The sequence below is a fragment of the Macaca fascicularis genome, chromosome 12, assembly GCF_037993035.2.
Source record: "Macaca fascicularis isolate 582-1 chromosome 12, T2T-MFA8v1.1".
NCBI lineage: Eukaryota > Metazoa > Chordata > Mammalia > Primates > Cercopithecidae > Macaca > Macaca fascicularis.
Window position 1 is genome coordinate 100,137,429 of NC_088386.1, and position 22,384 is coordinate 100,159,812.

A 22,384-nucleotide genomic window follows, 5' to 3' on the forward strand; every position below is an offset into this window, starting at 1 on the left:
TGTGGTGGTGATCTTTGATTGGATCAACTTATTTCATTGTGGGGGTCAAAATGGATTTTTTTAATTTTAGAGTTCCTTCTGTATTTATTAGCTGACAATTCTGTATAAATAAGAACTTCCTTCACTAATTCATTAATGAAAATATCTGAACACATGCTGTATTCATTTTTTATCAACAATTTTCACATTAAGAAGTTGATATAAGAGTCATCTTCAATGGCGATAAATGCCATTATTTTTCCCTGTGTTTTAAGGATCATCAGAGACATACACATTTTTAAATTTCAGTATTAGTTTCTTCCTCTTTTTATTCTCAAGTTGTCTTAAATATTGCCGGTGAGAGTTCTTTCAAGTCATCTTTGTGTTCTTTTGACATAACATCATTGGGTTTTGACTGTTTCCTTGCTTTCCCACAAAACAGGCTCTAAGTTCCCCTGTTTAACATCAGTTTGGTTTCTATTAAGTATTTCTCCAACACCTTTTTACATATATATGTATATATGTATATTTGTGTATATATATACACACACACATATATATCCCAAGAAATGTGAAATAAGGAAGCAAATAAGTACATCAGTTTGGAACAGAATATCAGTTAGGTTTCTATTAAATATTCCTCCAACACATTTTTACATATATATATACACACACATATGCCTCTATATATGTATATACATACATATACATATACATCTCTAAATAAATGTGAAATAAGGAAGCAAATAGGTAATTATAATTTTTAATTTTATTTAATTTTATTTTATTCTTTTTAGAGAGAGGGTCTTGCTCTGTTGCCCAGGCTGGAGTGCAGTGGTGCAATCATAGCTCACTGCAGACTCGAACTCCTGGCTTAACTAATGCTCCTGCCTCAACCTCCAGAGTAGCTGGGATTACATGTCACTCCTGGTTAATAATTATAATTTGTTATTCTTAGTTGGAGTTTTCCCAGAAGCAAATTCTGAGACAGTGACTTGGGTACAGGTGGGTTTCTTGGGAAATGATTCCAGGAAGCCAGCATGAGGGAGGAGATAGAGAAATAGAGATGAGAAAGGGAGGAAAGTCTAAAAAGTAGGTTAATGACCTCATTACCACTGTGGGCCACAGAGGCTCAACTCCTGGGGGGCTCCTGAGAATATAGGAAGCTGAGATATTTATCAACTACATTTTCTCCTTTGTTGAGAATTTCCCTGGAACACTGACTCTTCTGGATGTAGATGATCAAGCATTTGAATGCCATATCAAGCCCTTAGGCTGAGTGGCAGAACTCTGTCAGTGTGCCAGGGTTATAGATGAGACAAAGAGATGGGGTTAAGGCATCAGGAGCATCTATTATCCTGAGAAATTAAAGTTGGTGGTTCCTTGAGTGGAAGGTTCTGTTTCTTTCTTTCCTACTTGGCCCTTGGTCTCTATCACTCTGAACGCCAATTATATCTGAATCCTGGTGTCCAAGTGGGCAGTTTCCCCCTGTATCTTCTACTTCCTAAAGACTGTCCATGGGGTTCTATCCCATGGGAGAGGCTATATTTCGCTTAGATTGCTTTCCATGCTCCACACTCACATTTCCAAGTATCTACTGCACACGTCCAGTTGGATGTCTCCTAGATTCCTCAAATCCATCACATCATCATGAGGGAAATTATCCCTTCCCCAGTCCTGCTTCCTTACCACTGGTAGCATGAATGGCACTGCCTTCTACCCAGTTGCCCAAGACAGAAGCCAAGCATTGCCTTGCTTCTTTCCTCTTGCCAGTGCCAAGCATTCATGTTCCAAATGCTTTTGAGACTCATCTACATCTCTCCATTACCACTGTCTCTATTTCATCTTCTTTTACCTTGAATACTGCATCAGTCTCCAAACTGATTCTCTGATGTTGCCTGGCTCTAATCCTTTCTCCATACTGCAACAAGTTGAATTCTCTAAATGCCACAAGAGCAACTCATCCTAACACTATTTTTCTTAGACTTCTGCTTGCTTTAAGTATAAAGTTAAGTCTTTAAAGTGGCTGGCATGCCCTTCCTGATCTAGCTATTGTCTTCATCTCTCTACCTCATAATCTGTCACCACCACCCACTCCAAGCCCCCCCACCAACCACATCCCCTACCTTGAACAACATACTCTGACTACTGGGTTTCTCTCAGGGCTGCAATGCACTTCTCTCTTTCCTTCCCCATAGCACTACTGCCCTTTTAACATAGTACACTCCTCCTGCACTCCTTGACCTCAGATGACTACTCCCACCCCACCTTAAGGTCTCAGAAAACACATCGTTGAGGCACCTGCTATAACCACATACTTCTTTTAGTACCACATACTTCTTTTAACCTCCCTCTACCGCCATTTTCTCATCTATAAATGGAATACATAATATTCACCTTGTATGAAAGTTATAAGGATTACATGAATTAATGTTACAGGATCTTTGGGGTGTCACTATTCTGGCCAGAAACGTCTGTGGCTGTTGGCACCTTTGCCCGACTTTTTCTTGGGCCCACTTGGCTCATTGAGCCCACTCGGCCTGGCAGGCTGTGTTCAACTTACACTACTGGTCTGGATCCCATGTCTGCCAAGGAAGGGTGACCCAGGCTTGGAGTGGCAAGGAGTGTGTGTCGGATCTGGTCATTGCACACAGGAATGCCAGTGACTGCAGTGGGGTGGGCAGCTCCAGGTGCCAGCACAGGCACCGGCTCTCTGCAAGGCTGTGCCTGGACTAAGCGCACTGCAAGAAGCTTCCCCAGCTGGCACCAGGGAATATGGTAGCACTCAGAAGCTTGGAGATGCTAGGAAGCACAGGGCCTGAAAGAGTCAGTCACAGCTCTAGTGTGGGGAGCTCCCAGGTCTGGGATCCCCAAAGGGCCGCAGCTCTTCTCTCCCTCTTCACTGGCAACATGGCAAGCAAGGGGCATGTTTCAACCCTGTTTGTGTTCCAGCTCTTCTAGCCTTTCCATTCAGGTCGCAGGTCCTGAGTTCTTGTCCTGTGACCAGGAAGAATGAGGCATGCAAACAAGTGGAGGGTGAGCAAGACAAAGAGGAGCTTGATTGAGTAGTAGAACAGCCCAGAGACCCAGTGTTGGCAGCTCCTTTCTGAAGCCAGGGTGTCTTGACTAGTGTTCAGCTCCATGCAGAGAGGAGGCGGCTCTGGGGTGGGTGGCTCCTCTCTGCTGTTGGGCACCCTGATGTCTCCACAGTTTAGCAGACAGGAGGCCCTAGAGTGGGTTGTTCCTCTCTGCAGGCACGTCATCCCTGGAGTGGGAGGCTCCGCTCTGCTGTTGGTCATCCAGTGTTCTCCAGCAATCAGCAGAGAGGGTAGCTACTCTCTGCAGCTGGTCGTCCAGTCCTCTGCTCTGTTCTAGCGAGTCCAGGGGCTGTTACGGTCTTCAGAGAGGGGAAGTGCATGCTGATTGGTCCATGGGCAGCCAGGAGTGGGCCCAGGAAAAAGCATCGTGAGTTCCTCCTCTGGTCTGCAGGACTGGTAGTCCAGTCCCCAGGCTTCAGGCCATCCCTGGCCCAAAGATGGGGCCTCACCAGGGTCCCACCCTCTTCTGCTCAGGAGCTTGTCTGCCTCCTGCTGTGGTCCATGGCACCCACGCTGCTTAAGCCAAGAGGTGCCTGCAGGCCAACGCTGAGCTTCCCTCAGCCCCCACTTGGCTTCCCTCCTATGCTCATTGGCGCCCAAAGTCCAGAGGGGTCCGAGTTGGCAGAGGGCTGGCGTGTCAAGCTGCCTCAAGTATGCGCCCCGTGGACTGGGCTGCAACAGCACCCAAGTGTGACCCCAGCCTTGCTCCATGATCGAAGCAGGCTCCAAGAGCAGGAAAAGGCCAGGCAGCGGCAGGAGGCACCTATAAGACTGTCCGGGGTAAGGTAATTTTCCTGGGCCCCCAAGAGCACAGAGACGCCCCAGTCTACAGCCCAGCCTGGGCAGCTCCAATGGCACCTGGGGAGGGCAGGGCTGTCTGCTCCGTGGAGTGTGAGGCCCTGGCCAAGCCGCCTTGCTGCAGCTGGCATCTTGGCAGCCGCAGACCATCTGCAGCAGCCACCGCCATCATTAATATATGCAGAGTACCTAGCAAGCATTCAATAAATGTTAGCTATTATTATTATTACAGTATTTATCATATTGTGTCTGGAATTTACGGGTTCTTGGTTTCACTGACTTCAAGAATGAGACTGCAGACCTTCAAGGTGAGGGTTACAGTTCTTAAAGATGGTGTTTTCCGGAGTTTGTTCCTTCTAATGTTCAGATATGTCTGGAGTTTCTTCCTCCTGGTGGGTTCATGGTCTCGCAGGCTTCAGGAGTAAAGCTGCAGACCTTCGTGGTGAGTGTTACAGCTCTTAAAGGCGGTGCATCTGGAGTTGTTTGTTCCTCCTATTTGTAGTTGTTCATCCCGCCCACTGGGTTCGTGGTCTCGTTGGCTTCAGTAGAGCTGCAGACCTTCGCTGTATTACAGCTCATAAAGGTGGTGCAGACCCAAAGAGCGAGCAGCAACAAGATTTATTGCGAAGCGCAAAAAAAAAAAAAGGTTTCCACAGCCAGGGAAAAAGACCTGAGCCAGTGCCGCTGCTGGCTAGGGCAGCCTGCTTTTATTCCCTTATCTGACTTTCCCTCTCCCCCCCACCCACATCCTGCTGATTGGTCCGTTTTGACAGAGTGCTGATGGGTGCGTTTACAATCCCTGAGCTAGACACAGAGTGCTGATTGGTGCAGTTACAATCCTCCAGCTAGACATAAAAGTTTTCCAAGTCCCCACAAGATTAGCTAGATACAGAGTGCTGATTGGTGCATTCACGAACCCGGAGCTAGACACAGAGTGCTGATTGGTGCATATACAATCCTCCAGCTAGACATAAAAGTTCTCCAAGTCCCCACCAGACTCAGGAGCCCAGCTGGCTTTGCCTAGTGGATCCGGTGCCTGGGTCGCAGGCAGAGCTGCCCGCCAGTCCTGTGTCAGGTGCCTACACTCCTCAGCCCTTGGGTGTTCGATGGGACCAGGCGCCGCGGAGCAGGGAGTGGCGCCCGTCGGGGAGGCTCGGGCGGTGTGGGAGCCCACGGGCAGCGGGGGAGGCTCGGGCATGGCGGGCTGCAGGTCCTGAGCCCTGCTCTGCTAGGAGGCAGCTGAGGCCCAGCGAGAATTCCAGTGCGGCGCAGGCGGGCCGGTAGTGCTGGGGGGACTGTCCGCAGCTGCTGGCACATTGTCATCTCTCAATGTCAAAGTATAACTACCTGTTTAATTGTCTGTCTCACCATCTGGACAGAAAGTTCCACAAGGGCAGCAATCTTTTGTCTTGTTCATAGCTGGTTCTTCAGTGCTGTGTCCATCGTCACATGGCAGGGATTCAGCCTGAAGCAAGGCAACTTCTCAGAGCTGTAAGGAGGTGGTGGAGAAATGAATGTGTGTATAACTGATTCGTGTTAGGAGAGGAGAGATATTTAGGGTGTTACACGTGTTCAGGTTTTCAGGGACAATTTGCAGCAATGACGGAAGAAGAAGAACACTGAATGATCTTATTTAACTCACAATGGTTCTGTGAAGACAATAGCTTTACTGAAGAGGCAGCTGAGCAGCGGAAGGATCAAAGGGCTGCTCTAGAGTCCTAAAGTAAGTGACACAGAGAAGCTGTCTGCCCAGCCTCTTCACTCATCTCTTCCCCAACTATGTTCTGTATAACATATTAGCAACTCAGTATGTTAAGAAAGGTTAGTGAAAGAATTTAAAGGCACAAATAAATATGGAGACCACAGGGTTAAGTAGAAGTGAATGTTGTTATTTTCTTGCAGGGTTGCTCAGAGCTTTTGCTATGCTAATGAGAATTGTGACTTTCCAAGAAGAGAAAGCATGGAGCATGCCTAGCTCACTTAAACACAGAACCCTATGTTCCTGGAGCCCTCCTGGGAATCAGCGTTGGCCCTTGCTCTTAGTCTTCTACCCATGTTGCCTACCTCCCTTCTGCCGTCAAGATTGGTAGTTTCTGATCCTTGATGTTTAAGGTTTAGTTATGATTCAATTCCGCAATAAAAACATAATTTCTGTTTAATGCTCATTTGATTCAAGAATTGTGCTAGATAATGTGGTAATACTGCAAAGGTGCCTGTTTTTCTGACAATATTGCTGAGAGAAAGAAAAACAATAACAGTGATAGCACAATCTTATAGTGCTTTGGTATTTTTTCAAAATACACTCATAGCTTGAATTTCATTTGCTCTTTGATGGGATGCATGCATTAGACATTATTAGCCCCACAGAACAGATGAGATTATCATCTCAAGAAGTCAGGTGACTTTCTCAGTCACATGACTATTCATTTGGGATTTTTTTTTTTTTCTTTTTAGGTTTTCCTCAACTTGAGGGCTGTTTACCCCCACGAATACCTACGGCATGATTCTGTGCAAATCTCAAATTTCTAATATAGTCAGTTTTATTTATGTATACATCTAATACAGCGAGAAATATATTACAATTCTTTATAGAATGGTGAAGCTGGAATAGAACCTGGGAACTTTTTAAAAGGTAATCTCCACATTTTATGGTGGATGAAACTGAAGTTCAGGGACGCTCAATGACATGCGTAAGATCACCCAGCAAGCTTGTGGCAGAGCAAGACTTGAATGTTCTGGACTATCCAAATCATCTACTATTTTTAATTCTATCACTGCTTTTCGAAAAGTACATTTGTTTTTTTCCTGCCTAAGTGTTGAGCTTGAAACCACTCAGCAAGTAAGTTTGTTCCTATTGCTATTATCCTTGGTGGCTTTTGTTTACCCTTCTATTGTTTGAGATTTAGCCAGAAGGAAAACTGTTAAATCTTCACATTGGCAGTGATATTTAAGACCCATAAAAGATTAATCACCGAGGGAACCCATAACTTTGCATGATCAAAGTAAAAATTCAGTTTTTATGGCTGCCTGTGTTTTATCCTCTATAAATTTTATAATAATGATTAGGCTCAAAGTATGGGCATAATTTACATACATCAAAATGCCTCACACTGTCCTTACAGCCAGTTAAACACCTGCAGCAAATACAAGGAAGCATATTAGAAAGCAGAAAGCTGCCAGGCTCTCTCAGGCATTAATCAGTGGAACCTCTTTGAGGGAGAGAAGGAGAGAGAGGGAGAGAAAGAGGGAGATTGAGAAAGAATTGTGATGGTGGCCTCCTGTAACCAAGTTATGCATAGTGTGTTCACATAGGAACAGTACACTTCGCATTTGTCAGAAATACACTTAGTTCAGTCTTTTCTCCCTTCCCAAAATGATCAGCCTATTTCCCAGAAATGCTTTTTCTCTTACACTGACCAAGAACTCTTTGGAAATATCAGCACAGGAAAGACTTTAGAAATTGTTGCTATTTAACATGACTGGTTGCTCCCACCTGTGCCCAGAATATGTTGGTCTATTGACAGATGTAGTGTGGGTCCCTGAGTCTCTGTACCTTCCCTCTCCTCTATCCTCCCACTTAGTTCTACCTTGGATTGATTCTGCCTCCTAGCAAAGAGTTAAAGGTTATCATGCAGGGATTTAAGTCCGGGCATGCTGGCAGACATGTACCAAGGCAACGGCAGCTACAAATAGCGTGTGGTACAAGCTTTCAGGGTAGACATCAATTTCTCCAATTTGCTATAGCCTGAGAACCTTATAAGCCTAGCGAATGAATTGTGAGTGTGGGTTTTGTGCTGGATGGATGGAGCAGAGGTTGTTTTCATAAAGCTCTGTTAATGTACACTGATTCCTCAGTTTAAATATTGTGAGGGGTGAAAAGCCACAGCTGTTTCACACACTGAACTTCTTACATGCACCAGTTTTAGTCTTGTACAGGGGCTGCCCTGCAGTATCTCACCTGGATTCAGCTTCATACTGATGGGGGAGGTCACCAGAGCTTGTCCCCCAAACACCAGGCAAAGGGTTCCCTCATCTCTCTGCTTATTGAAACCCTATCTCCATCTTCAAGTCCTCTATCTAGCTTTCAGCTTAAACTATTATTAGCTACACATTTATCTATGAGTGGTGCCCTGTATTTGGAAATATTTTCTGGTTCCATGAGATCTTTAGACTCCCACGATAGGTATTGAGCTCTTTTCACTCAGTGTGCACTGTGTTAAGTGCTTTATGAGGACCGTCTTATTTTATATGTATATTTCTGTGAGATCAGTACAATTATTATCAGCATTTTATCGTGAGAAAAAAATTAAACCCCTGGTGAAATGACTTGCCCCAAATCACAGAACAACTAAGTGCTAGAGCTGAGATCCCAACTGAGGCAGTCCAAATCCACTTAGAACTTGCATCCACTGCACTGTGTTTCTCTTCAAAGTCCTTTGTGACTTTCTAACCTTCCATGTTTATATCTGGGCTTTTAAATCAGAGCTCCCTGAGAACTGAATGTTATTTACATGTCTTTGTTCCCCCTTCCCCCAGTGTACGTAGGACACACGAATATTTATTAATTTCAAAGGGCCAAAGCAATCCTAGAAAAAGCCAGGACAACCACCAAAACCTACAAAACCAGTAGGCATAGAAATATGATTCTCCCCAAAGGAGACACAGCTTTTTCTTCCCAATGACATGAAAAGACTGGAATATGATAATTTAGCTGAAAGACAACTTTAAATATAAGTTTCATTAATCAGAATGGGTATTTCTGCAATAATGAGTCCTTAGTTGAATTTCAGAACCCTCTTTATGCTTTGTTAGTAACAAAGCTGTTATAAAAATAATTTGATAAGACAGTCCATTGCAATGGTGTAACTTAACTGTGTAAAAAGGTGTCTTAGCCTGGTGTCTGAGCACACCCAACTTATGTAATGCTAACATAATGGATTATGCATATTGTATTGGGTTAAAAATGAAACCCAGTGAAGTATTACAGCAATTTAAAATATATATATTGGGGCTTGTTCAGCACAGATATTTAAAATTTAAACCTGTTTAAATATTCAACTGAAACTAAAATAAAATTCTGAAAAATGGAATTCAATAGAAAGGTTCCATTAAGAGTAAAAATGCTTCTCCAAATCCATTTGGTTCTAATAGAAACCCATCGAGTGAGGTTTTCATTGTCGCAGCACCAGCCAAGGGAAAAATCATACATACATTTGGGTAGGAGAAAATCAGCTGGACTTCTTGGTGGTATGAGCTTCCCTTAGACAAGGAGGAGAAAAGCTTTGGACCAACACTCACATTGGGCCACAGTTTATTTAAAATGGTCTGGAGCTTTTTCTTAAAGATTATCTTCCCCATTTGTTCTCTTGCTTCTGTGAAACCTTATTTCACCTTCCACATCAAATGTGATTCTAAAAAGAAAAAAAAAATTGGCACCTTTTGCTGCAATATCAGGATACTGACCAATCTGCCTTGTGAGAGCCAAGCTTTCTTTCCCTGATAAACATTCTGCAGGATGTTTTTATTCAATTAATTGGAATGATTGCTTACACAGAAATATACCGCTTTATCAAGGTCTGCTTGAATATCAGGCTTGGGCCGAGCCCCAGCATTTTCGTTACTCAGTTCTCCAGACACAAATGCAAGAGGATTCTGAAACATAATTAAAACAATCAGTGAGAATTAGCCAGCTCAGTTACTGCACTCAAACAGCAAACCCAGAGAAGCAAATAGGGAGATGTATGGGTAAGCGAACGGGAGCCTTCCAGAGACGAGGGAGGGCCGGTAGGAGACATAAAATGGAGGGTATTAAGAGAAGAAATATAGGATAATATAAACAGAGTCTCTAATCCTGAGGACTGTAAATCCCCTTTCCTTAATTGGTTTAGAAACTGGGGTCTGTAATGTGAGACGGAGGACTCTGGCTGCCTTTCTTCTTGGCTGCCCGGAATCACATTAAGTGGGAAACAATAGCAGGGCTGACAGCTCCCTTTCTGTGGGGGCACTTAGAGCTGATCTGCCATTGAGACTAATACAATTACACGGGATTAGAGCACTGCTGAGGATACCTAGATTGGGGAATTCTCAGTGGAAGTGGAGCTGGCTCTTTCAAAACAGGGTATGGGGCTGAAGAGAGACAGCAGACCAAGACCACAGTGCTCCTATTTTACAATGAAGGGAAATAACCAGGATTTTGTCATTAACTCGGTATCTTGACAATACATCCTAATCCAAACAGAATTCAAATTTGAGATTTCTTCTTTGGCGCCTCACACTGTTTTGCTTACTTTTAATGATTTTTGTTGAGTTTAGATATTTCTCTGCAAGTGTATACCTTTCTACTTGTTCTCACGGTGTAAGCTTCACTTCAGTTTCTCAAGACAGAGAGAGAACCTATATTTAGGATTTTAGGAGTCATGACTGGCCAGAGGGTCATTCCTGGTTTCCAGTCGTATTCCTTTGCAAAGTTGAACTGACAGATACTGGTTTTTGTTTGTTTGTTTGTTTTTTGTTTTTTTTTTTTGGTTTGGTTTTAATTTCTAACAAAATGATTGTGGAAATCTATCAGTGCTGGTGACATGACCACAACTGACAAGTGAATTCAGGGTTTTCGTGAGAATCCCTGGGAACCTGACATTAGTCTCATGCTTGTTACACCAGGGAGAGGTGTGATATTTATCAAGGGAATACATGAGAAGGGTACAATGCTTTGAAAAAAATATCAATTTTTTGAAAAAGCACTGAGAATTTTCTCTTTATTGGCCTCAGAAATATTTCCAACAAAAGTACTACATATTATCAAGTACTATGTTTCTCAATCATCTGGAAATATTTCCAACTAACTCTTACTTATCATTTTAAAATAGAAATAGCAAATATGGCATGCTTATCCCATCCTTAGACTAGTAGAACAATACTTTTCTAATTTAATTCCAAACCTATGGTCCTAAATAAGTACCTTTAGAGAATGCTATCATTATTTTGCCTTCTATCTGTTCTATTGAAATGATCACTGAATTTTGAACATTTTATTAATATATAATGATGAACACACACACATACATCAACATAAATCAATTCTGATACTAGAAAATCCATCTGATGGCCCAGCAATGGCAAATAACCTCTGGCCTAAATGTTCATCTACTCGTTGGGTTATGGTATTTTCTGCAAAAGGTCCATGTTTTAATGTAAATGTGACAACTTGGAATGCTAACTAAATATGACAATTTGTCTTTGAATGTGAAGCCCAAAAGGGAATGAGATGCTGGTAATTCTGATCTGTATATGGGAACTAGGGAAGGAAAGGAGAAAAGTGGAGAATATTACATGAAGACGGACATTAAGGATTTCCATATTAATTAATACGAAGTTTACCCAGTTCTGAGCAAAGCAGCTAAAGACCCTTTTTGGCTTACTTTCTGTTCAGTGCTGTCACTTGTTCTTAGCTTGTACTTATTCAAGGGAGCTGGAATCACCTCTTCAGCCCTGGGAATGAGAATGAGTTGTCCTCCAGTTCTGCAAGGAGAGGAGCCTTCCATACCTTTCCTCCAGAGGCCTCTGCTGGGTAACAGAGGGTAGCAAATGCTGATACCAGGCTCTCTATACCCACGCCCACTATCCACAGGGCAACCCTAGGTGATGGGTAAGAATGAAATCCTCATTTTATGGTGGAGGCACCTGAGGCTCAGAAAGATAAAGTACCTTGCCCCAAGACTGTGACTTAATTCATGTGGTTGTGTCTTACTCCATTCTACACACTGTTCTGTGTGGCTTCCCAACATTATCATTACCATCTTTATCATCACTACCACCATGACCGCTGCTTGTAGAGGCTCTACTGTCTGCCGGGCAGCGGGCTAAGCACTTAAATGCTTTGTTTCACGTCAGCATCACAACTCTGCAATGTAGGTAGGTGTTTTTATGCCCACTGCACATGAGAGAAAACTTAGTTTCAGTGAGGTTAAATAACTCAGCTAAAGCCACACCTCCAGAACTGTTAAACTCAGGATTTCAACCCAAGACTTTGTGAAGCTGGAGTTTTGTTGTTTTTTTCTCCCATTACCCTATGGTACCTTTTCAGATAGTATGTGACTATGGTGAATGCATGATGCCGCATCAGTGGTTTTGCCATACTCAGCATCAATTCCTCCAACTTCTCACTGGGAAATGTTAATCTCAACTTTAGGAATGGGCACATGACCAAGTATTACGAGGTAGAGCATATCATCCCCCAGTCACAGTGATTGGCAGGGCCAGGGCCAGGGGTCAGTGACCAGTGTATTGGATTGGACCCCACACTCACAAGGGTCCCATGTTTGACTTAATGCTCAGCTGGCACCATATTGAAATTCTTAACAATTTTTGAGAAAAGATGCCTTGCATTTTCATTTTAGACCAGGCTCTACAAATCATCTGGTTCTGGTGGTTGGTTTAGGGCTGGACAAATGAAGCAACAATCTACATCAATGACACTCAATTCCAGGACTCTTCTGGACTTTTGAGAAAGTAGAGTTCTTTCTGTTGGAGTGGTAAGCCTGGAAGTTCTGGGGGCCACCATGTGCTGAATCTGCCTGAGAATGAAAATTGAGAAAAGCAGAGCTAAAAGAATAAAGAAAAGATAGTGTCTTGATTAAACCATCTGAGACCTTGGGCGGAATACAGTTTTTATTAGTTTATTTTTTGCCTAAGTCAATTTGGGCTGAGTGTTTGTGCCACTCAAGAAGCTTGAATGAATACTGTGGCAGGCTGGGTTCTCCAGAGCAGACAGAGCCAGGGTTTAGGGTGCAAGATGTTTATGAAGGACCTGCATCCGTGGAGGGAAGGGGGAGGTAGCGTGACTGCACAGCAGAGGGCAAGCTTCTTCCTTTTGCTGACCTTGCAAAGCCTCAGCCAACCTGGTAGGTGCTCTGGACTGACTATTGGCTGTCTGAAGTATCCTGTGTTGGGCCGGAGTGGCCCTACTTGTATAGCCTGACTTGCTCAGTCTCCAGATGGGGCTGCCCCAGGAAGGGTGTGTCCTTGAGTGAGGTAGCTCTCTGAAGCTCAGGCAGACCCTGAGCGAGCTGACAGCTGGAGGCTGTCTGCTGACCTTGCTCCCTGCAGCTGGGCAGCAACTCCTTCTTTGAAATGGTCACTATGCAGCCCATCTTAACTTGAGCTCTTTAGAAAGCAGAAATCAAGACAAAATCTTATATATACTCTTTTATTGGGGTGTAAGGAGGCAGAAAATTGTGAGTGGTGAGACAGAAAGCAAGGATAACCAATAAAAAGATGTATTATAGAGTTGGCCTCTACTTGGTGCCAAGCATAACTGATGCTCCATCTCAGATCGTGTCCACGGACAGTCTGTCCTGGGAGAAGAAGGGAGAAATGCATCTGCAGATGGCCTTCTCCTTTGGATAGGAGATAACAGGCACTTAGGCATGCATAAAAGGGGCCAATTCTGAGTGCTAGGAATACCAAAATGTATAAATTTAAAATCTCTTATCCTCATGTTCACCATCTAGTTGGGAAGAGGGAACACGTACCAAAAATTATGACAATATAGATTGAGTAGGCAATTTGTGCCAAAATAATGGTTCTGATAATAGGTACTCATGGTACCTCTGAGAAGCAATAAGTGATGGAAATGGGCAGTCAGGAAGGTGTTTACCTAGACATGAGACTGGAGCTACATCTTAAGGTTAGGACTTCTGTAGTTGGAGAGAAAAGAAGCAGAGTAGGGGAAGTAAAAATGCAAATGCACATCTTAGAGCAGCAAATGCATGAATAGGCTAGTTTTACTATAGAGTCAGAAAAGAAATGGAGGCATGGAAAAAAAGAGAATGGAGAAATAGGGGAAGAAAGGCCAGGGAGCTGGTGGGGACTGCTACTATTATATGTACAGAGCTAATATCATTTTAGGGCTGTACGGTTAAATTCATTTCAAAAAAGTGTGATCTTACCCATCCCCAAGACCAGTGGTGTTGAATTGCCAAGTGCAGGTTCTATGTCTACACATTGCTTATGAGACTTTCAGTGTAGATTTTGGAAGTGATTAAATTCAGTGAAGTTAGCAATGACTACATATCTCTTTTCCTGGAAACATAAAACCCCTCTTTAAACAATTAAAGCTCTGTAATTTGCTGAGAGTCTCCTATTTGGCATGCCAAGGTTTAAGGAAAGGAAGCAAGTACAATTACACCCATACATTACTTGCCAACTGCTAGACAACACTGAAGAGATATTTCAATCACCTCTTAATTTGTTTCTCCATGTGTGTTCATATTTCATGAGTGTTCAAATGCAGTAATTGTATTGAATAAAACATAAAAATAGGATCCTTAAAAATGTCATTTATTCAGGAAATGGGGAGTTATAGATTCCAGGTCTGGCCTTCTAGTCTCTGCCAGAAACTGTACACCTGTGGGGTAGAAAATTCCATTTTTTTTTCTGGAAGTTGAAGTGCATGGAAAAGTTTTAGGGGGAAAGAAGCATCATTTTAAAAATGATTTCCTTTCCTTTAAAGTACCCACTGTGGATGCTCACATAACTCTATGATGATCTTCCTAGTTTGGCTAGTTTATGCAGAAACCTTGGTGTATTGACAGATAGTTTCAGGAAACCATGAATATAGGAGTGATTTAAGGATTTCTCAAATAGACATAGTGGTTGGGTGAGCATAAGGCTAAATTTAGGGATCCTAAAGCCTACTTCTTAAACATATTCGCAGAAGACTTGTTTTCTTTGCTGCAGAAGAAACAGATCATTAAGACATCACTGCTCTGTAATACTCACAGCTGTAGAGGATGAAGCCCTGCATTCTTCATGTCATCACTCTATTCACTGATATAACTGGCACCTGGTTATTATTTGTTTATTATTTGTTTAAGCGAACAAAAAGCCTCAGTCCTCCCAGGCGGTAGGGAAAGGCACTCCTACCTTCCCTTCCTATTTTCATAAAGCCCCAAAAGCCTTCTCCCTATATGCAGCTATCCAGTCCCAAGTTTGAAGAGCGCCCCCCACCCTACCCCAGTATGTCATCAGAGGCTGCGTCCTTGTTTTGTAAGTCACCTTCCTGATGCAAGGTCAATATTATTATTCCCATTTTGCACATTTTGCACAGTAGATAAAGTTTCAATTCCCAACAACTGAACTTCCCAAATTTTTATACGATGGAACTTAACTCCAATTGTATGGGCATAAAAATATGCATGCCCATCAGGGCATTGTTAGATTTCAGAAAGAAATTTTATTCACATTAAAATATGGTCTATAGCAGCCCAATTGTAAAAAAAAAAAAAAAAAAAAAAAAGAAAAAGAAAAAAAAAAAAGATCACATTGTGTGTGGGCCTCTTTTGCATATTTAGATATGGAAGAATGTGAGCAGTCGCCAGATAATATAATTTTCATCCACCCAAATATCGTGCACAATTCAGTGAAGGAAATGCAACTTTTGCTGTGAGATTTATACATGCTTATATACCCTTCATTTTGAGTCTATATGAAATGCAGACATTTATGGTTCTATAACCAGAAGAATAAAATTTGAATGTGTAGTAAAACGAGAAATGTATTTTAAATGGGCTTTAGAAACAGAACTGAGGAAGTCATCAGGAGGCCACAGTCACTAATGTGATTGGTTATTTTGCTAGATGGCCACTCAGATGGAGGCCCGGCAGGCACGGGATTGAATTCAGGCTGATGGGCATGGGAGATGAAGTGATGACTTCCTGGAAAAGATTGAGATACAGCAACACAGTAATCCAGACTGGCCATAAAGCATGCCATAAAGCCACTGTGAGAAATTCCTCCTACCCATGTGATGCGTCCTTATTTTTGTACTTTAAAAGAAGACTGATTTTATGATTTGGCACAGATCATTGATCACAGTTCTTTTCTATTGCAGATACCTCCCAGCTGTGTTCTGTGTCAAATTTACAAAAGATATAACCATTATTTCCACAAACTATTGGAAGATTGAGTGGCCATTTGCCCATCGGCACCCATCACTTCCAATATAACTCCTTTGGGCAGGCACTATAAAAGCCACTTACCAGCCCCAAGTGATGCATGGTAAAGGGGATGCCTTAGAGTGATCCTGCTGTGATGGGCAGCTGGTGTTGTTGACTGGCCTGCAGCTCTTCCCCCTTGTCCTGAGAGAACTCGGCATTGCAGTAGAAAACCTGCATCATGTCAGTCGAGTGGAGATGAAGCTAGTCACTCTTCACTCCTTACTACAAGATGACATGTGACACAAGCTGAGCCAATCAGAGAATCCCATCCTGGTGAAAGTCATTGGTAGAAGGATATGCTTGTGACCCAAGCTGGACCAATCAGTGTCCTCCCCCAGAGTTCTCCATGAGCACTTGAAGGGAAGACCTGGCTCATTCCAACAATGTTACTAAGCAGGGGATATGGGCTGAGGGCTGCTGGCAGCCATTTTTACTAACCACATAGGGAGAAACATTCTAAAGACTGAAGCCAAGCCAAGACAGGATAAGCTCAGAAATGGAAATAAACCAAACATATTACCCAATTTGAGTTTCTGTATCCAGTCATGCCTGCTTTCAGTACTAGACACCTTTCTTGGTTTTGTGAACTAATAAATTTCCCTCTTTGCTTAATGTAGTTTGAATTGGATTTCTTCTATCACTGGTCATCAAAAAACATCCTAAAACACTCGAAGTTCATGTAGAGGCAAACTATGTTCTCCCATATTTACCAGGCTTCCTTGTAGCCTAGGTGGGGGCCATGTGACTAGTTCTTGCCAATAGACTATGAGCAGAAGTAATCAAAAGCTGAGGCATTTAAGAGATGGTGCTCCTCCTTCAGCCCTCTCTTTCTCTTTTGCTGACATTTAGAGTTCATGTTTACCAGATAGTATGGCTAAATGATGGCAGAGCCAGCATCAGTCTGGGCTACTCAAACTATATAGAACACAGCTTTCTGCTATCCTTTGCTCTTTTAAACTGTGAAGATTTCAGGACTAGTCTGTTACCCAGGCATATCGGGACTTGTGATAGAAATGAAGCTCAGCTATGGAAAAATTAAGATCTATCTCTATCTCTATCATCAATTTGCTCTCCTGAGTCTGTGGCTGAGATCCATGAGTCTTTTGTGTTGCTTCTTCCTACCATAAGAAGTAGAGGTAGGAGGTATCAAAGAAGACATAAAAGAACAAAGAATAGGGAGACAATGAGGACAGAAGCCCTCTTTAGTACTGTGCCTAAAGACAGTGGTAAAGATCTCAGCCTCAAAGGAAACCAACGTTCAGAGTCCAACTGTGAGTCAAATACTTCACCTACATTATTTCATTCCATCCTTACCAACAGACCATTAGATGACATTATTGTCAATTAAACTAAATTCCAAAGAGATTAAGTCAAGTCACAGATTCCTGACTAGAAAGGGCCAGCTTGGAACCCTATCTTTTCAGCTGCACAATCTAGCCCAAATTAGTTCCATTATTACTATTAATAGTAGTATAAATATTACTTAGAGATAATACTTTTCAGATACATTCAAAATGCCAGTCTCTGCCACCTGCTCTCTATGACAGAGATAGAGATAGAGAAAGCAAGATCCAGCCATGTCTGGTCCAAGTTCTTTTTTTTTTTTTTTTTGAGATGGAGTCGCACCCTGTTGCCCAGGCTGGAGTGCAGTGGTTTGATCTTGGCTCACGGCAACCTCTGCCTCCTGGGTCTGAGCAATTCTCCTGTCTCAGCCTCCTGAGTACCTGGGATTACAGATGTGCACCACCATGCCCGGCTAATTTTTGTATTTCTAGTAGAGACGGGGTTTCACCATGTTTGGTCAGGCTGGTCTCAAACTCCTGACCTCATGATCTGCCTGCCTTAGCCTCCCAAAGTGCTGGGATTACAGGCGTGAGCCACCACGCCTAGCCTGGTCTGAGTTCTTGAGTTCAGTTACACACTAGGGCTTTAGGAGTGAAGTACCTGCTGCCCAGTCTCCTGACACCACTAGTCCCTTGTCCCTGGATTCTTACATGCCTTGCCTGGTGACTGTTGGAATGTACCAGTCTCTCTCTTCAATACCTCATCTGGGACATTTTCCTTCCTAGCTTGATCAGTTTTGCTGTTGGGCACACAGCCAATTCAGATTCCATCATCCCTTTCTCCCTGTTTCTCATATTATCTAGGCTATTTCTCCTTGCCTTGACAAATGTCTTGAACTCCTGTTGGTCCCCACTTCTAACTAATTTGTCAGCCAGTGTGCTCCCTGCAGACTAACCTACAATTCTCCAATCTGGACCCAATCATTTTTTCTGAATTTGTGAAAGACTGCCCCATCATTCTTATCTCTTTGCAACATTAGCATTCTCAACAAATGCTTCCAAGTGATCACCTTCTGAGTTTCTAGTAAAACTAGATAGGATTAAATTTCAATCCAAAAATAGGACTGAAATTTCAAATTTACAGTCATTTGGTGAAGGACATTATTTCTCCAGACTTCTAACTTATCTTTAAGTTAGTAAGAGTCTCTCACTCCAAATCCCATGCAATTTATGCCAAATATAATGTGCATTGCTCTCCAAAATGCCAAGTATGAAATTAAGGGGAAGCTGGTCATTGTGGAATCCCCTAAACTAGACACCAAGCATGAGAGTATGCTTGATTGTTTGAGGGGGAGTCTGGGGTTTACAATAATATGGAACCAGGCAAAACTATCCACTGATTCATTGCCATAGTTAAAACCAAAACAAAGCCCTGTAGATAAAAATATAACTTCCCCAAATGGAAATGTGGGGAAGAGACTGGGATTAAGTCTCTGAATTGCCATGAAAGTATTTGCAAGCAGTCAGGGCGTTCATGCAGTCACATCACACTTAAGTAATGTCATTGTGCTGTGACACAATTAGGACTCTTTATGGGCTATCACTTAAATCAGTATTTATGAAGCGTTCAGGCTGAAGATTAGGAGCCAGATCTGGCCTTTTCCCCACTAGTGACTAAAATAATGAATAAAAAGCTCATTTAGTACATCTCTGAGAACATCACATTGTCATGAACTCCTCCCTGAGACAGTGAATTCTATAAGCATTAATGACTTTTATTCAACAAATATCCATTTCGCAGTCAGACAACTTTTGCTGCTGACACCTGCCAATTCATATTTTAAGAAGAAATCACTGAGCTTATAGAGTTGTCATTTTAAAAATGAATGTGGCTCATTATCTTTACTTATATCCTTCTTACTGCTCTAAACTATCAATCCAGAAGGCCTCTGAAGTTTTTTATTTTGGAAAAAATACTATGTTTCTTATTTAAAATCAAACACTGTACTTGGTTAGTTAACAATGGGTTGATTTCTGCATTAGGTTCTCATTAATTTTATTGCAATTGGAATGTGGGCAGAGGCGCCAGCCATCTGGACCTAAGCAGATATGTTAGCATTGGAAAGTTTCTCCAGGGCTTGAATCGGGGAAGGAGACCTAGTCTTCAGGAGCCTAGTCCCTGGTGGCCTGCCGCTCTAGCCATTGTCCTTTGGGCAAGTCATGGCCCCTCTTTGGGCTTCCTGTTACCTCAGTTGTCACACACTGTGTCAACAAAAGAGTTTCCGTAAGGTCTCTTCCTATCCTGAGATTTTGTAACTTCTGGTCCTCTAGAGTGATTCCCTTTCTGTGAGCTGATAGGATATCATTGTCCCCACTTCCTGCAAAGCTTTTTCTGATGTCTCTATCAGGTAAAGTTCTATTCAGCCTTCAAATCCCAGCTCAACGGTGCCTCTTTGATTCTCACGAGATTTAGGATGCCTTCTTCTAAGCTTACGTCTTACTTTGTGCAGAGGTTATTCTTTATGTTATAACGAATACTGTGGTAGACAAAATAATGGCTCTCCAAAGATTTCAATGTTCAAATCCCCAGAACCTGTGAATATGGTACCTTACAGGGCAAACGGGACACTGTAGATGTGATTCGGTTAAGGAGCTGGAGATGGGAAGATTATCTTGGATTATTCTGGTCGGCCCAATGCAGTCACAAAGGTTTTTGTAAGAGAGAGGAAAGAGGGTCAAAATCTGAAAAAGAAGATGTGATAATGGAACCAAAGTGATGTGGTTTGAAGATGGAGGAGGAGGCCATGAATCAAGGAATGTAGGCGGCCTCTAGAAACTGGGAAAGACAAGGAAACAAATTCTCCCCTGAAGCTTCCAGCTCTGTCAACACCCTAATTTTAGACTTCTGACCTCTAGGAATGTAGAAGAGTAAGTCTGTGTTGCTTAAAGCCAGTCGATTTGCAGTGATTTGTTACAGTAGCAGTTGAAAACCAATAGAGACTATGATATTTAATACTACCATATTAGCACTCTTTGTATGACTGCCCCCTTGCTAGCCAATGAACTTTTTGAGTGCAAAGAGCACACTTAAAATATCTTCAGTTATTAGAGGGTCCTTGGCATATAGGAGATAGTCAAAATATATTTGTTGAATGAATGAATAAATAAATACAACTAGTTTTACAAAGATAATGGAAAAATGTAGGGAATAAATGACTTGCCCAAGGCTTCACAATGATGGGAATGTTGCCCAAATGCTGTACTTTCTCTGGGATGTAGTATTTATTTTGACTCATTTTTTCACAGACACTGCAATACCAACAATGGTTTAAATACTGTTGTTTAAGTACCATTGTCCCCTTTGCTTCATATGAAACCACGCTACCTAAATCTAGACACTTGGGTAGAGACTGGTTTTTATTTATTTATTTTAAGCATAACTTTTGTGATTTTATAAGAAAAAAACATGTAAGCATTGGCAGAGTGTATTACATTATACAGTTTTACTTGGAGCTTTTTCAGTGATTCAATGTTAATGCTAAGTTGTCCAGATTTTGAGTAACAAAAATATTATGTGCACTTCATCTGTTTGTTTAAAATGGGCTCTCTAAACAAAACAAAACCTATACTTCGCTCAAAGTTACCCATGCTAGTGGGTGTGAATGTATGTATTTACATATGGCAGAATGGAAAGAGGCTTGTGGAGGTGGAGGTGGGGTGGGGCGGCAGGGGGTGGGGGAAGGCAGAAAAGACCAATTCCTATCCCTTCCCCTCCCAAAGGCCTTCCAGAGTGAAGGTCCAGCTGAAATCACACTGACTCCTCATTAGGGTGCTCCATGCAGGCCAGGACAGGAAGAAGAGCACATTTTTGAGCACTAGTCCTTGGAGGGATGTGAAAACGTGACTGCCATTTAAACTGCAGATGGTCACAGTTGTCTCAATCTGTGTGTGGACAGCTGCTTGCTGTCCTCTCAGTCTTCTAGGAGAGTTTGTTCCGTTGTTTGGCGAGTTCCTTCATCCAAAAGGAGTACCTATTTGAAAAGGAGAGGAGTTGGCTTGATGTCGCTTTGTAAGAAGAGTTTGAGTATTTTAAAGCAAGTTTCACAGAAAAAGAAAAGTCTACACATGTCCTTTACAGGGATACATTTGAATTCAAATGGTTAGACCCTGCTATAATTGTTCAAAGAGCTTACTACTTTAGAGCTTCGAATTCTGATTTTCATTAGAAAAACCATATTTAAAACTCTGTTTGTATTTGAAGATAGAAAATCTTTAGGAAGCATCTATCCACAAGTATTTTTTTAATGCTAGTAATCAATGGTGAAACAAAAAAATAAAATGCAGTGTGTTTCCACAATTGAACTTTCTTTTTTTTCGAGATGGAGTCTTGCCCTGTCACCCAGTCTGGAGTGCGGTGGCACGATCTCAGCTTGCTGCAACCTCCACTTCCTGGGTTCAACTAATTCTCATGCCTCAGCCTCCCAAGTAGCTGGGATTACAGGGCCGTACCACTATGCCCGGCTAATTTTTGTTATTTTTAGTAGAGATGGGATTTCACCATGTTGGCAAGACTAGTCTCGAACTCCTGACCTCGTGATCTACCCATCTCGGCCTCCCAAAGTGTTGGGATTACAGGCGTGAGCCACCGTGCCCGGCCCACAGTTGAACTTCCAGTCTCATTGAGGAGATAGGGTGTCACCCCTACCAGTGCAGAACAAAAAACTAGCATACAAGGTACACGTATCATATACTTTTATTGAAAAGCCATAATAAATATTTAAAAATTGGGGGAACAAAAAAAACGCTTATTCTCCTACTACCCTAGCACAACCATGTTCATTTGCATATTTCTGTCTAGCCATATGTGGCCATGAACAAGAAAGCAGTATAAGGAAAAACAGTATGTTTTGATTCCACCATTACGACCCCACAGTTTGTTCTTTCCTTCCCACATGGTGTGGGAAAGGGAGACACAGTATATTTGAAATTATTTGAACATTTTTATAATTTTAGCAGTATAACCATTAAGAAACTTATTCTATGCTTGTCACCTTGTCATTCAGGTCTCAGCTCAAATATTACCTCTTCAGGGAGAACTTTCTTGACAACCTGATCTAATGTAGCTTTCTAAACTGTCACGGTCGCATTATGTTGTCTAATTTTCTTCACAGTCCTTATTTCAATATGAAATTCTTCTGCCCCTTTATTTGTTTGTCTGTCTCTTCTTTTC

General features: G+C 42.3%; 1 long non-coding RNA gene across 1 annotated transcript; it reads right to left on the minus strand.

The window, feature by feature from the left end:
* Nucleotides 1-745: 745 nt before the first annotated feature.
* LOC135966608 (uncharacterized) lies at nucleotides 746-16,052 on the minus strand. Its single transcript, XR_010580045.2, has 3 exons — nucleotides 15,914-16,052; nucleotides 9,426-9,527; nucleotides 746-5,364 (listed from the first exon to the last, which is right to left on the minus strand). It is a non-coding gene; the product is annotated as an uncharacterized lncRNA (long non-coding RNA).
* Between the last annotated feature and the right edge of the window lie 6,332 nt (nucleotides 16,053-22,384).